Source organism: Haemaphysalis longicornis, unplaced genomic scaffold, assembly GCF_048455015.1.
Source record: "Haemaphysalis longicornis isolate Haplotype H1 unplaced genomic scaffold, Haemaphysalis longicornis Haplotype H1 scaffold_5, whole genome shotgun sequence".
Classification (NCBI taxonomy): Eukaryota; Metazoa; Arthropoda; class Arachnida; order Ixodida; family Ixodidae; genus Haemaphysalis; species Haemaphysalis longicornis.
The window spans coordinates 162,903,209-162,917,282 of record NW_027526385.1 but is presented as its reverse complement, the minus strand read 5'-3'; the positions used below and the strand labels follow the sequence as shown (position 1 = coordinate 162,917,282).

At 49.5% G+C, this 14,074-nt stretch overlaps 1 non-coding gene across 1 annotated transcript; it reads left to right on the top strand.

Annotated features, from left to right (window-relative positions):
* The first annotated feature begins 5,098 nt into the window (after positions 1 to 5,098).
* Positions 5,099 to 5,170, top strand: Trnak-uuu (transfer RNA lysine (anticodon UUU)). The gene has a single exon. It is a non-coding gene; the product is annotated as a tRNA-Lys (tRNA).
* The last annotated feature ends 8,904 nt before the right edge of the window (positions 5,171 to 14,074 follow it).

The window sequence follows — 14,074 nt, the reverse complement described above, 5'->3', positions numbered from 1 at the left end:
CCTAACCACACCCCTATGCCTCCTTTGGCATTGTAGACTGCCGACCTTTGTTTCTGTATGTCCTCAACGAGCCCCTCAATTCCTTACTATATTATTCTGCGAAAGCCTAGATAGGGTCTCGGTTCTGGCAGCCTTGATACCTAGGTAGCATAAGAGGGCTTCCCGCCAGTTACCCACTCATGACAGGCTGTAGACGTTGGAGCCACGCCCCGGGGGTTGAAAAGAAGGTCCCCTTCTCCTGGTGTAGTCAGAGTGGCACTGGCTACCACCCTCAAGCGTCAGATACACTTCAAGTAAATATAAATAGCCCTGAAAGTGAAGGAGAACACAGTCGCTCAGATAGCCGAATTGGTAAGGAATTCGAAATCTAATCGAAAGGCGTGGGTTCGGTACCCACTCTGGGGGCGTGTATTTCTTTCTTTCTTTCTTCCTTATATTAAAAAAAGTGTCAACTTCATTAACCGTAGTAAAAAATAGAGCCTAACCACACCCCAATGCCTCCCTTGGCGTTGAACTGCCGACCTATGTTTCTGTATTTCCTCAACGAGCCCCTCATTTCCTTACAATATTATTCTGCGAAAGCTTAGCGAGGGTCTCGGTTCTGGCAGCTTTGATGCCTAGGTAGCTTAAGAGGGCTTCGCGCCAGTTACACACTTATGACAAGCTGTAGACGTTGGAGTCACGCCCCGGCGGTTGAAAAGAGGGTCGCCCTCTCCCCGTGTTGTCAGAGTGGCGCTGGCTACCACCCTCAAGCGTCAGATACACTTCAAGTAAATATAATTAGCCCAGAAAGTGAAGGAGAACACAGTCGCCCAGATAGCCGAATTGGTAAGGCATTCGAGATCTAAACGAAAGGCGTGGGTTCGGTCCCCTCTCTGCGCGCGGGATTTTCTTTCTTTCTTTCTTCCTTATATTAAAAAAAACTTAACTTCATTAACCGTAGTAAAAAATAGAGCCTAACCACACCCCTATGCCTCCTTTGGCGTTGTAGACTGCCGACCTATGTTTAATTATTTTATCAACGAGCCCCTCATTTCCTTACTATATTATCTGCAAAAGCCTAGCGAGGGTCTCGGTTCTGGCAGCCTTGATGCCTAGGTAGCATAAGAGGGCTTCCCGCCAGTTACCCACTTGTGACAGGCTGTAGACGTTGGAGTCACGCCCCGGGGGTTGAGAAGAAGGTCTTCTTCTCTCCGTGTAGTCAGAGTGGCGCTGGCTACCACCCTCAAGCGTCAGATACACTTCAAGTAAATATAAATACCCCAGAAAGTGAAGGAGAACACAGTCACCCAGATAGCCGAATTGGTAAGGCATTCGAAATCTAATCGAAAGGCGTGGGTTCGGTACCCACTCTGGGGGCGTGTATTTCTTTCTTTCTTTCTGCCTTATATTAAAAAAAGTGTCAACTTCATTAACCGTAGTAAAAAATAGAGCCTAACCACACCCCAATGCCTCCCTTGGCGTTGAACTGCCGACCTATGTTTCTGTATTTCCTCAACGAGCCCCTCATTTCCTTACTATATTATTCTGCGAAAGCTTAGCGAGGGTATCGGTTCTGGCAGCTTTGATGCCTAGGTAGCATAAGAGTGCTTCGCGCCAGTTACACACTTATGACAAGCTGTAGACGTTGGAGTCACGCCCCGGCGGTTGAAAAGAGGGTCGCCCTCTCCCCGTGTTGTCAGAGTGGCGCTGGCTACCACCCTCAAGCGTCAGATACACTTCAAGTAAATATAATTAGCCCAGAAAGTGAAGGAGAACACAGTCGCCGAGATAGCCGAATTGGTAAGGCATTCGAGATCTAATCGAAAGGCCTGGGTTCGGTCCCCACTCCGGGCGCGTGTTTTTCTTTCTTTCTTTCTTCCTTATATTAAAAAAAATCTTACCTTCATTACCCGAAGTAAAAAATAGAGCCTAACCACACCCCTATGCCTCCTTTGGCATTTTAGACTGCCGACCTTTGTTTCTGTATGTCCTCAACGAGCCCCTCATTTCCTTACTATATTATTCTGCGAAAGCCTAGATAGGGTCTCGGTTCTGGCAGCCTTGATACCTAGGTAGCATAAGAGGGCTTCGCGCCAGTTACACACTTATGACAAGCTGTAGACGTTGGAGTCACGCCCCGGCAGTTGAAAAGAGGGTCGCCCTCTCCCCGTGTTGTCAGAGTGGCGCTGGCTACCACCCTCAAGCGTCAGATACACTTCAAGTAAATATAATTAGCCCACAAAGTGAAGGAGAACACAGTCGCCCAGATAGCCGAATTGGTAAGGCATTCGAGATCTAAACGAAAGGCGTGGGTTCGGTCCCCACTCTGGGCGCGTGTTTTTCTTTCTTTAGTTCTTCCTTATATTAAAAAAACTTAACTTCATTAACCGTAGTAAAAAATAGAGCCTAACCACACCCCTATGCCTCCTTTGGCGTTGTAGACTGCCGACCTATGTTTAAATATTTTCTCAACGAGCCCCTCATTTCCTTACTATATTATCTGCGAAAGCCTAGCGAGGGTCTCGGTTCTGGCAGCTTTGATGCCTAGGTAGCATAAGAGGGCTTCCCGCCAGTTACCCACTGGTGACAGGCTGTAGACGTTGGAGTCACGCCCCGGGGGTTGAGAAGAAGGTCTTCTTCTCCCCGTGTAGTCAGAGTGGCGCTGGCTACCACCCTCAAGCGTCAGATACACTTCAAGTAAATATAAAAAGCCCAGTAAGTGAAGGAGAACACAGTCACCCAGATAGCGGAATTGTTAAGGCATTCGAGATCTAATCGAAAGGCGTGGGTTCGGTCCCCACTCTGGGCGTGTGTTTTTCTTTCTTTCGTTCTTCCTTATATTAAAAAAAATCTTAACTTCATTTTCGTAGTAAAAAATAGAGCCTAACCACACCCCTATGGCTCCTTTGGTGTTGTAGACTGCCGACCTATGTTTCTGTATTTCCTCAACGAGCCCCTCATTTCCTTACTATATTATTCTGCGAAAGCCTAGCGAGGCTCTCGGTTCTGGCAGCCTTGATGCCTAGGTAGCATAAGAGGGCTTCCCGCCAGTTACCCACTCATGACAGGCTGTAGACGTTGGAGTCACGCCCTGGGGTTTGAAAAGAAGGTCCCCTTCTCCCCGTGTAGTCAGAGTGGCGCTGGCTACCACCCTCAAGCGTCAGATATACTTCAAGTAAATATAAATAGCCCAGAAAGTGAAGGAGAACACAGTCGCCCCGATAGCCGAATTTGTAAGGCATTCGAGATCTAATCGAAATGCGTGGGTTCAGTCCCCACTCTGGGCGCGTGTTTTTCTTTCTTTCTTATATTAAAAAATCTTAACTTCATTATCGTAGTAAAAAATACAGCCTAACTACACCCGTATGCCTCCTTTGGCGTTGTAGACTGCGGACCTATGTTTCTGTATTTCCTCAACGAGCCCCTCATTTCCTTACTATATTATTCTGCGAAAGCCTAGCGAGGGTCTTGGTTCTGGCAGCCTTGATGCCTAGGTAGCATAAGAGGGCTTCCCGCCAGTTACCCACTCATGACAGGCTGTAGATGTTGGAGTCACGCCCCGGGGGTTCGAAAGAAGGTCCCCTTCTCCCCGTGTAGTCAGAGTGGCGCTGGCTACCGCCCTCAAGCGTCAGATACACTTCAAGTAAATATAAATAGCCCAGAAAGTGAAGGAGAACACAGTCGCCCAGATAGTCGAATTGGTAAGGCATTCGAGATCTAATCGAAAGGCGTTGGCTCGGTCCCCACTCTGGGCGCGTGTTTTTTTTTCTTTCTTTCTTCCTTATATTAAAAAAATCTTAACTTCATTAACAGTAGTAAAAATAGAGCCTACCCACACCCCTACGCCTCCTTTTGCATTGTAGACTGCCGACCTATGTTTCTGTATTTCCTCAACGAGCCCGTCATTTACTTACTACTTTATTCTGCGAAAGCCTAGCGAGGGTCTTGGTTCTGGCAGCCTTGATGCCTAGGGAACATAAGAGGGCTTCCCGCCAGTTACCCACTCATGACAGGCTGTAGACGTTGGAGTCACGCCCAGGGGGTAGAGAAGGTCCTTTTCTCCCCGTGTAGTCAGAGTGGCGCTGGCTACCACCCTCAAGCGTCAGATACACTTCAAGTAAATATAAATAGCCCAGAAAGTGAAGGAGAACCCAGTCGCCCCGATAGACGAATTGGTAAGGCATTCGAGATCTAATCAAAAGGCGTGGGTTCGGTCCCCACTCTGGGCGCGTGTTTTGCTTTCTTTCTTCCTTTCTTCCTTATATTAAAAAAATCTTAGCTTCATTATCTTAGTAATAAATACAGCCTAACCACACCCCTATGCCTCCTTTGGCGTTGTAGACTGCGGACCTATGTTTCTGTATTTCCTCAACGAGCCCCTCATTTCCTTACTATATTATTCTGCGAAAGCCTAGCGAGGGTCTTGGTTCTGGCAGCCTTGATGCCTAGGTAGCATAAGAGGGCTTCCCGCCAGTTTCCCACTCATGACAGGCTGTAGACGTTGGAGGCACGCCCAGGGGGTTGAGTAGAAGGTCCCCTTCTCCCTGTGTAGTCAGAGTGGCGCTGGCTACCACCCTCAAGCGTCAGATACACTTCAAGTAAATATAAATAGCCCAGAAAGTGAAGGAGAACACAGTCGCCCAGTTAGCCGAATTGGTAAAGCATTCGAGATCTAATCGAAATGCGTGGGCTCGGTCCCCACTCTGGGCGCGTGTTTTTCTTTCTTTCTTTCTTCCTTATATTAAAAAAAAATCCTAACTTCATTAACCGTAGTAAAAAATAGAGCCTAACCACACCCCTATGCCTCCTTTGGCGTTGTAGACTGCCGAGCTATAATTCTGTATTTCCTCAACGAGCCCCTCATTTTCTTACTATATGATTCTGCAAAAGCCTAGCGAGGGTCTCAGTTCTGGCAGCCTTGATGCCTAGGTAGCCTAAGAGCGCTTCCGGCCGGTTACCCACTCATGACAGGCTGTAGACGTTGGAGTCACGCCCAGGGGGTTGAGTAGAAGGTCCCCTTCTCCCCGTGTAGTCAGAGTGGCGCTGGCTAGCACCCTCAAGCGTCAGATACACTTCAAGTAAATATAAATAGCCCAGAAAAAAGGAGAACACAGTCACCCAGATAGCCGAATTGGTAAGGCATTCGAGATTTAATCGAAAGGCGTGGGTTCAGTCCCCACTCTGGGCGCGTGTTTTTCTTTCTTTCTTTCTTCCTTATATTAAAAAAAATCAACTTCCTTAACCGTAGTAAAAACTAGAGCCTAACCACACCCCTATGCCTCCTTTGGCGTTGTAGACTGCCGACCTATGTTTCTGTATTTCCTCAACGAGCCCCTCATTTCCTTACTATATATATATATATATATATATATATTTAAATATATATGCCATGCGATCGTGTCGAACGTATGCACGACGGTAGGCGCGCAAGCTAGTAGCAGCGTAAGAAGTACGGTAGAAGGGGCTCGACGTGCGAGTTCGGCCACCTTTTGTACATTTGTACCTACGCTCTCCTCGCTTCTGCTGCTGCCAATAAAAGACGCTCGCTCTTCTTCTGGAGGGGGAACTATTTTCCTTACAAGTGGTGGAGATCGGGTGTTTCTCTCCCATCCTGGAGCTACGCAGCCGAACGCTGTTCAAGATGAACCACGAATCCATCCAGATCGTCTGCACCACCCGTCATCTGTTCAAAAGCACTGCGCCAGCGGGTTCCACCCAAGTTCAACGGGACTGAATAAAATGATGCTGACGACTGGATTTCTATGTAAGAGCGTGTAAGTAACCACAACCACTTGGATGGAAACCACAAATTGATCAATGTCCCCCTCAGAAATGGGGTACAATAATAACGAATCCAGCAATAAGACTTGGTTCTTCCTCCACTCTAACTTCATTAAAGTCTTCGGGCGCCTACGGTGAGGAAGCTTCGTGCCGAACAGCGCCTATGCTTGAAAGGACAGCAGACTGGGAGACGTTCACTAGCGACATAGAGGATACAATCGACCTGTGCTAGCTCGTCCACTCCTTCATGCCAGAAACAGAGAAGGTCCTTCATATCTTGCAGGGAGTTCATGACCACGCTTTCCAGATGTTAGTAGCCAAGGACTCCTGAACTGTCGATGACGTCATCCACCTTTGCCAGAGTTTTGACGAGCTGCGCAAGCAGCGAGCCTTCACTCGGCAAGCATCTGTTTGGGAGCAGCCCGTGTCAAGTGTGGAGGCAGTGCATGAAGGGGGCCGTACGCGGTTTGCGCGAATAAAAATTTAATTTGCTAAGAGGTTACCCGCCAAATTTCCCTCCTCCCCTTCTCTCCGACCCGCCTTCCATCCTGGTGGCTACACAACAGAATGTGATCAAGTAGGAGGAGGAAGCGAAATACTTTATTGCCTAACTGGGTCTTGGTGAGAGGGGTGGCAGAGGATGCGATGTTCTCCGCGACCTGGGCGGTCCGGTTGGTTAGTACCAACCTCCCAGGCAGCACAGGACTGTTCGGCCTAAAACAGGCCGGTGTACTTTGGCCGGTGATTTTCTGTCCGGCCGTTTTCCGGCAGCCATGTTCCGCCCATGTCCAAATGTGGGCCTTTTGGCCGTATACGGCCGTACTCCCATGGCTGTCCAACGGCCAGTGTCCGTCGGCCAGTCGACCGGCTTTCCAAAGCCACCCGTGTACGGCCGAAGTACGTCCGCCGGAGGACAGCCGAGATGCGGTCGTCGGACTCCAGCCGGACTACAGCTACCGGAAATACGGCCGTGCTACGGGCATTGGAGTTCAGCCACAGTACGATAGCTGTACTGAGGCCGGTCACTGCATGTCACGCAAGCAGATGACTCATTCGCGCAGTGCAGAAGAAGCACAAACCCAGAATTTTGGTTCCAATGCAGCCACATCAAAGTGAGCTCGCGCGCAACCACCAGCCGTCAAGCTTTCAGCGCAGCCTTGCTTCATTACCAGCCTCAGTTGACAGCAAAATTCATTTATTAAACAGTGCTCACAAATTGTCGTTCCTTTAATTGCTGTGCCTCATTTACTGCCGAACACAGAAAATATTCAGTTCTTTCTAGAGCTTGAATAGATGTATTGTCCAGGTCCTGATATCCTCTGTGGGGCGGCTTACCTGTAATAAACGGGGAAAGAGGAGGGGGGGGGGAGAGCGGAGGGCGCATACTTTAGTGGGTTGAATTTCAGAGAGATATATTGCGCCGATTTTAGCCAATTTTTTTTAGGGCAATATCCTGGAACACTTTCATGCTATGACTACATAAACTATTGTTATAACAGTTGCTTGACCAATTTTGATGTATATAAAACCGGCGTGAATGCCTTTACGAAGCGTTTTGGTTCTCAACAAAACACTCAGGAGCATTTAATATAACTCCTTCACAAAAAAGTATGTCCAGTTTTTTCCCATTTTTCTTGCAAAGACATTTTCTACTCGATCAACTTTTCTGGTGATCTTGCGCAGGGCTGATCCTAAGAAGGAGCGAACAGGTACTTTCATTTTCAATCTATTTTAATGTTGTTTTCATGAGTATACGTCCACACCACTTAATAGTCTAAAAGAGCTTAATTTTCTTCTAATGTCATACTACGTTCAAAAAATTCTAGACGCGTCGCGAAAGACGCCCTGCTTCAGGTGGCTGCAGTTGTATCCCTCTGTGTTCACGCAAGGAAGGGCGTAAAATTAGAGTTACATAATTTGCTTCAAACCAATAACATAGCAATGGTAGCATGCTTACAGGAAACCTTGCATACTGCAACGAATAGGGCAATAAATATTTTATTGGTCAAGGTTGAATGCGTAGGGTTCTCAACCCGTCGGAGGCAAACTTGCGCCTGTGGAAGTTTATTTATTTATTTGTTTATTTATTTAATTATTTATTTGTTTATTCATTTATTTTTATTCGTTTATTAATAATTGTTTTATTTATTTATTTATTTTTTATGCCTGCTTGCCTTTGCATGCATTACAGAAGGGAGATACATAACACTAAGCATTAAATATGAGACAAAATAACAAAATAATTCTTTTGAACAAAGCTGTACTTCAAACAGAGTACTTTTGAACAAAGCTGTAGTGCCAATAGTAATAACAATGCAAAAACCGATTCATTCATTTCATAGGATGAAATGCACTACGCAGAAGGTGATATGCAACACCATCATTTGCTTTTTTGCAGTCCAAGAATATACAGTCAACCACTTTAAGCTTATCTATTGCAAGAGCCAAATCGTGCGTGAACTCAACAATCTGCGTTGAGCAAGAAAATCCTGACAAAAGCCGTGTTTGCTAGGATGCTGGCGATTATGTTTACCCACATGAGTCATATCCCAAGAGTAGCTAAGCTCACCTTCAAACATCGGAACTATATTAACAGCTAGGCTTCGTCAGTGACAAGGCTCTGTTGTTATCGCAAATTTAAAATAATTTTTTTTCTAAATAGGCAGTCGTAAAATCCCCTGAAGTAACATAGTGCAGGGCATGAAGTTGATCCTACCAATGCACGAGCGAGTCTCTTCTACGTTTATCACCAACAACATAGTGCAACATTGCTTGTCGCAGTTTAATTGTAAGTAGAATAACTTGCGCTTTTGCTCGCACTTGCCTTTGTTTGGTGGGGAGTCCTTGACATGGTGGCGGTTTAGCTCCTGCGTGGTGGCCGCTTGTTCGACGCCCTTGAAGGCCAGTTATTTCGGTGAACCATCCATCTCGGATCGGACATCTCTGGCGGGTCGTTGTCTCCAATGCTCTCCATTTCTTGAGCGGGCGAATAGCCTCGAGCTGATGCGTCGACGAAGACGGCGGCAGAGGCGTGGTAGCGGCGATGACTGGCGAGGCTTAGCTCACCGGTCGGTGTGGCACAGTCCTCTTGTGGCAATAAATGACATTTCGATGGCCTAAAAGGTTCCCTGCTAATGTCCAGTGAGTCCTTGCACCTTGCCCGTTCACCGAGAACACTCATTACTGTTTGACAAACGATGTTCGTTCATTTAAAACGTAGAAACACGGAGCGGATGAAAAACGCGTCCCCGTCGTTCGGCTCCCTAAGGGCTTTTTCTCCCCCCAGGAAAAAAACGGTCGGTCTCCTTCCAAACACGTCTGTGCATGAATTCTCGGCGCCCAGGCGCGAGCCGTTGTTCGGCTGTATGCCGTTTGCCGGAAAAATAACGTATGACCAGATACCTTACGTAGGCCGGTCTCCTCTTGAACACCGGTTGCCAAATATTCTGTGGCCATTCGCTTGCCGTAATTCGGCCGAGGACAGCTAACCGAATGAAAAACGTATATTCTGGGGCCGTACGTCCGCCGGACGCGCGGTTCACCGTTGAAACAACGAATGCACGGCAGCCGCGCTCCGGCCGGTCTCCTTTCGAACACCAACTGCCGCAAGAATACGCACATTCTGTGGCCGGTCGCTTGCCGTGCTTCGGCCGATTACCGCTTCCCGAAGAAAAAACGGATGCCCTAAGGCCGTACTTCGGCCGTTCTCTTTCTCAACATCGGCAGCCGTAAAAGAACTGAATATCTGGCAGCCGGTTAACTGCCGTTGTGCGTCCGGACACGGGCGGACGGAAAAATGCCGAAGCGCTGGTTGCCGAATGTTGGCCGTTCAACGCATGATCAGTGGCTGCCAGAATCTGGATGCTGGCCGGACATGCCAGAAAGCGGCCATAGACGGGCCGGTCTTCGGGCACACTTTCTGTGCCACCTGGGCTCACCTCCGAGTCGGAGCTCTCCAGGGCATGCTCCCATTGTAACGGGGACGTAAGAGGGGGAAATGGGTCGTGGGTGACACTCGCGAAGGAAATGGTAGCGGGTATCCCGTTTCAGACATTGAGGGCAATGAGGCGAAGGGTAGAGATTGGGGTTGATGCGGTGGAGGATAGTTCGGCGGGGGGTTGTGTGGGTTTGAAGTAGCCGCCAGTGGCGAGCGGCTTGGTTAGGGAGGGAAGGGTGTGGTGGAGGATATATCCTTCGGGGCAGGCGAAAGTGCTGGGTAATGTCCCGGTGTGAGACTAGAGCATCCCAGAAACTGTGAGTGCCCTGGGCAGAGCCAAAGGAAGAGCCTGCTCGGGTGACAAGAGCTCGAGCTGTACGGTGGGGCGCTTCATTGGCTTCTGTTCCCGTTTGGGCTAGGGTCCATTGTAGATCCACGGGTTGGGATGGTGTTTTGTGGCAGACTATTATGAGGGCGATTGAGGAGCCCTGCAGAGAAGTTTTCAATTGCCGACTGAGAGTCCGAAAGGAAAACTCTGGATGTGGGATACTGTACTAGGGCATGGGTGATAGCCGCCTCCTCCGCAGAAGTTGCTGATGTATGTATAGTGAGTGCCACTAAGGGAAGGCTGGCGAGTGATGAATTGACGGTTGTGGCGAAAGCATGCTTATCGTGGTAGCTAGATGCAAAGACGTATAAATGATGCTTGTAGGTAGGGAATGTGCACTGCAGATGTCTTGCCCTCGCCAGTCGGTGGTCGGCGTGATGGTGGGGGTGCATATCGCGAGGCATTGGGCGTACATTCAATAGTTGGCGTATCGTAGTCGGAATAAGGGAGGCCATAGGTTGGGGGAAAGAGGGGTCAGGTGGGCCACTGCGAGAAGGGGGCGGCCGGAATGCGCGAGCTATAGCATGGCTATTTGTCTGTGCGGTGGGCTTCAATAATTTCATCAGCGGTGTTGTGAATGCTCAGGAATAATAGACGCCTGGTGGGAGCGCTGGGAGGTATTAGGATCGCAACTCGGTATATGCGTCGTAGTGGGCAATCTAGTTTTGTTTTGTCGGAGGCGTTTAGTTTGCAGTACGGGAGGTAAAACGTAACGCAAGATAGTACGAAGGAATGAATAAGTTGCAAGCGTTCAGGTTCGGAAATGCCGTGACGCCGTGTCGTGATTCTTCTTAGGAGGTCGAGTGTTGTAAGTACGTGCGAACGGAGTTTAGTTAAGGTGGTCGCGTCGCCCCGGCTGGCCTGAATGGCGAGACCTAGTACGCGGAGGGAGGAGACACGAGGGACGATATGGTTGTCGACGTAACTGTGATGTTTTTTTCGTGGGGGGTTGCTTGCAGGGGTGGGATGCAAAAGAAGTAGCCTCGATTTGTGCGAGGAGTACTGGAGGCCTAACTGAGAAGCAGTTGCTTGGATAAAATCTGCGCCTTGCTAAAGTGTGTGTTCGAATAGAGCATCGCTGCCTGATTTGACCCATAACGTAATATCGTCTGCATAAATAGACGTGTGGAGATTTGTGATGGAGGACAAGGCAGTGGCCATGGGATCATCGCCAGATCGAAAAGAAGAGGAGATAATACCGAACCCTAAGGTGTGCCTAAAGCGGGGAAAGGGAAGTTTGAGGTTGGGAGGGGTCAGAATCGTAGAGTGGCCATGCGGTCAAGAAGAAAGGAGGATATATAAGAGTAGGTACGCGCACCAAGTCCAAGCAAGTTTATAGAGTTAATAATGGCGACGTGAGAGAAGTTGTCGAATGCTTTGTGGAGATCAAGGGCCAGAATATCCGAGGTGTCCGTTTTGGATCGGTTAGCTATAATTTCATGATAGAGACGGACGTATGTATCCTGTACGGAAAGCCCTTGGCAAAAACCAGCGAGAGTGTGTGGGAGCAGGTTATGGATTCCGAGGTAGGTGGTGATCCGCGTGTATGATACGCTCGAGCAATTTTCCAAAACAAGAGGTGAGTGATATCAGACAGAGGTGCTCCAACGTAAAAGCTTTGTGTGGTTTAGGAATTCATAAGACGTCAGCATGCCTCCACGTTTATGGGAGCGTGTTTAGAGACCTGTGGTGATTGAAAAGGGCTGTGAGGGAATCTAATGTATGGTCAGTAAGTTGTCGCAAGATCTTACTGGTGATCTTGTCGGAGCCTGCAGCGGTTTGTCGACGCAGTTGGGATATAGCGTGCCTGACCTGACTGGCAATGATGTCTTGCTCGGGGGAAAGATTCGGAGGTGCGGAGTAATGGGGGAGGGAAGGGCGCTGTGATGAGGAAGTAGGAATGTTCATAGATCGAAGCTTGTCTAGAAGCCCGGCGGACGTGCCTGGATTGTTGTTTATGAGCTAGTGCAGGCAAGTACTTGTGATAATTTTGGACGAAGTAGGGTCGAGCAGGTCAAGCAGGAGGGCCCAGGTTTTTTCATGGAAAGGCCTCCGCGCATGGGTCGCTGATCTGATACCAGTGAGTCCAAACGAGTGCGGCGGCATGAGCATGCATGGAAATTTGTAGGCGAGCAAGTTTGCGTTTGAGTGCCCTTGGGCGTTTGTGGGAGCGCCACCGCTTTTCGATACTCCGGTAGGCTTCCGACAGATGGAGGAGGAGGGAATCCGCATAGGGGCTGGAAGGCTCTGAGTCAACAAGTTTATCGTGGCTGTGAAGTCTCTCCATGATACCACGAGTTCATTGCTCGAGCGCGCCTTCATCGAAGTGAGCGAGGGCAGGTAGCGTAGCGCAGTCCGTACGGAACATGTCCCAATCAGTGATGTGTTGGGGTGGTGGCGTGTGGGAAAAATTATGGGCAAGATGGAGTGTGGTCTGAATGATGTAATGATGCCTACCCAGGGTGTCTGAAAGGGTTTGCCAGGACACTTTTGGTGCTCGATGCGAGAAAGTTAGGTACGGGGTGGTGTCACATTGAACACTGTTGCCGATGGGAGTGGGAGTTTGGCGTTCTGTTTCTGAGGTGAGGCGGAGGTTGTGTGAATCTTTCCAAAGTAGACGGCCTTTACTCGTGGTACGAGTGTAACCCCACGCTAAGTGTGGAGGATTAAAATCGCCAACAATAATTAGGGCGTTGCGGCCGGCGGTGCGAATAGGGTGCACGAGGAGGGTGTGGAAGTTGGGATGTTGTGTTGGTGTACTGTAAATATTGAGGATGTGTATTGAAGGTTGGGTGGGTTTGTAGGGAAAGATGGTCACTAAGAGGTGCGGTATGGTGGTGACGGGGAGTTATGTGACGCCATCGCGCAAGTTGCGTTGTACAAGGGTGGCTACAGTGGGAAAGCTGTGGTCTCGGAAGGATTGATACCCGCAGAGTTTGTGGCGGGGCGTGTTTCCTGCAGTGCAACGACAGTTGGGGGTGTAGGAGTAGTGGTGTTGTATGCCTGGGCGGTAGCGCGTTTGAATTGGACACCCCGGCAGTTCTGTTGCCATAGTACGAAAGATTTATAGGCCGGCATCAGGTTGGGGTTCCATGGGTAAGGGTACACTGCAGGGCACAGAAGACGCGAGAAACGGGGAGTTAGATGGGAGTAGTTCCTTGATACAAGACAGCAGCTCATTGTGTGGGCCTGTAATGGAGACGTGCATGGCTGTTTGTGAGGCGATGAGAGAGGTGTGAAGGTTTAGGTATTCCTGCCTCTGCGCGTGGAGGGCTTCCGCTATGACAGGGGGAAGGGGTGTCGGGCTTGTGGGAGGGTCGTCTTGGGGGGCCTTGCGCTTGGTGGGAGGCGGTAGGCGCACGTTGCTGTCCGTAGATATCATGTGAGTGTCTGGGGAAGAATCTTTTCTGAGGTTACGCTCTTGATTTTGTCGGCAGAGAGTCTCATTTTCTTGGCGAAGCCTGAGAACTTCCCCGCGAAGATTGCGTACTTTAGCTAAAAGGGGTGCGTATGTAAGGGGGACGTTTGGCTGGGAAGGGGTGTAATAACGGGGTGTAGGCGGCCGATGAGGCGGAGCGGCCGAGCCCACGTTTATTGCGGTTGCGTTGGCTGCGCCATGGGCACGACGAGGCGCGTAGAACGAGAGTGCCGTTCCCTAGGTGTGCCGGGTGCCGAGTGTGTTCCGTGCCAGCTGGCCAATCTGCTGATGATGATGGTGGCGCTTAAGATGATAGTGGCGCTACAGGGCTCCCCCCCCTAGGGCGTAGCGCGTTATGAGAAAAGTGTGAAAACCATCTACTAAGTACAGGTATGTACAATTTGTCCGTAGTCAGGAAGAGAGTCCGTGGGTAGTCAGTGGTCTAGTGGCCGGGGTTGAGTAAAGGGCACGGTCCTGGTCGTTGGCGAGGTAGCGTTCGGGTAAGGGGTAATCTCTGGTGGTCGAGGGTGGGAGTGCGGCCGCGGACGCATTGCGGGGTGCGAAGCGG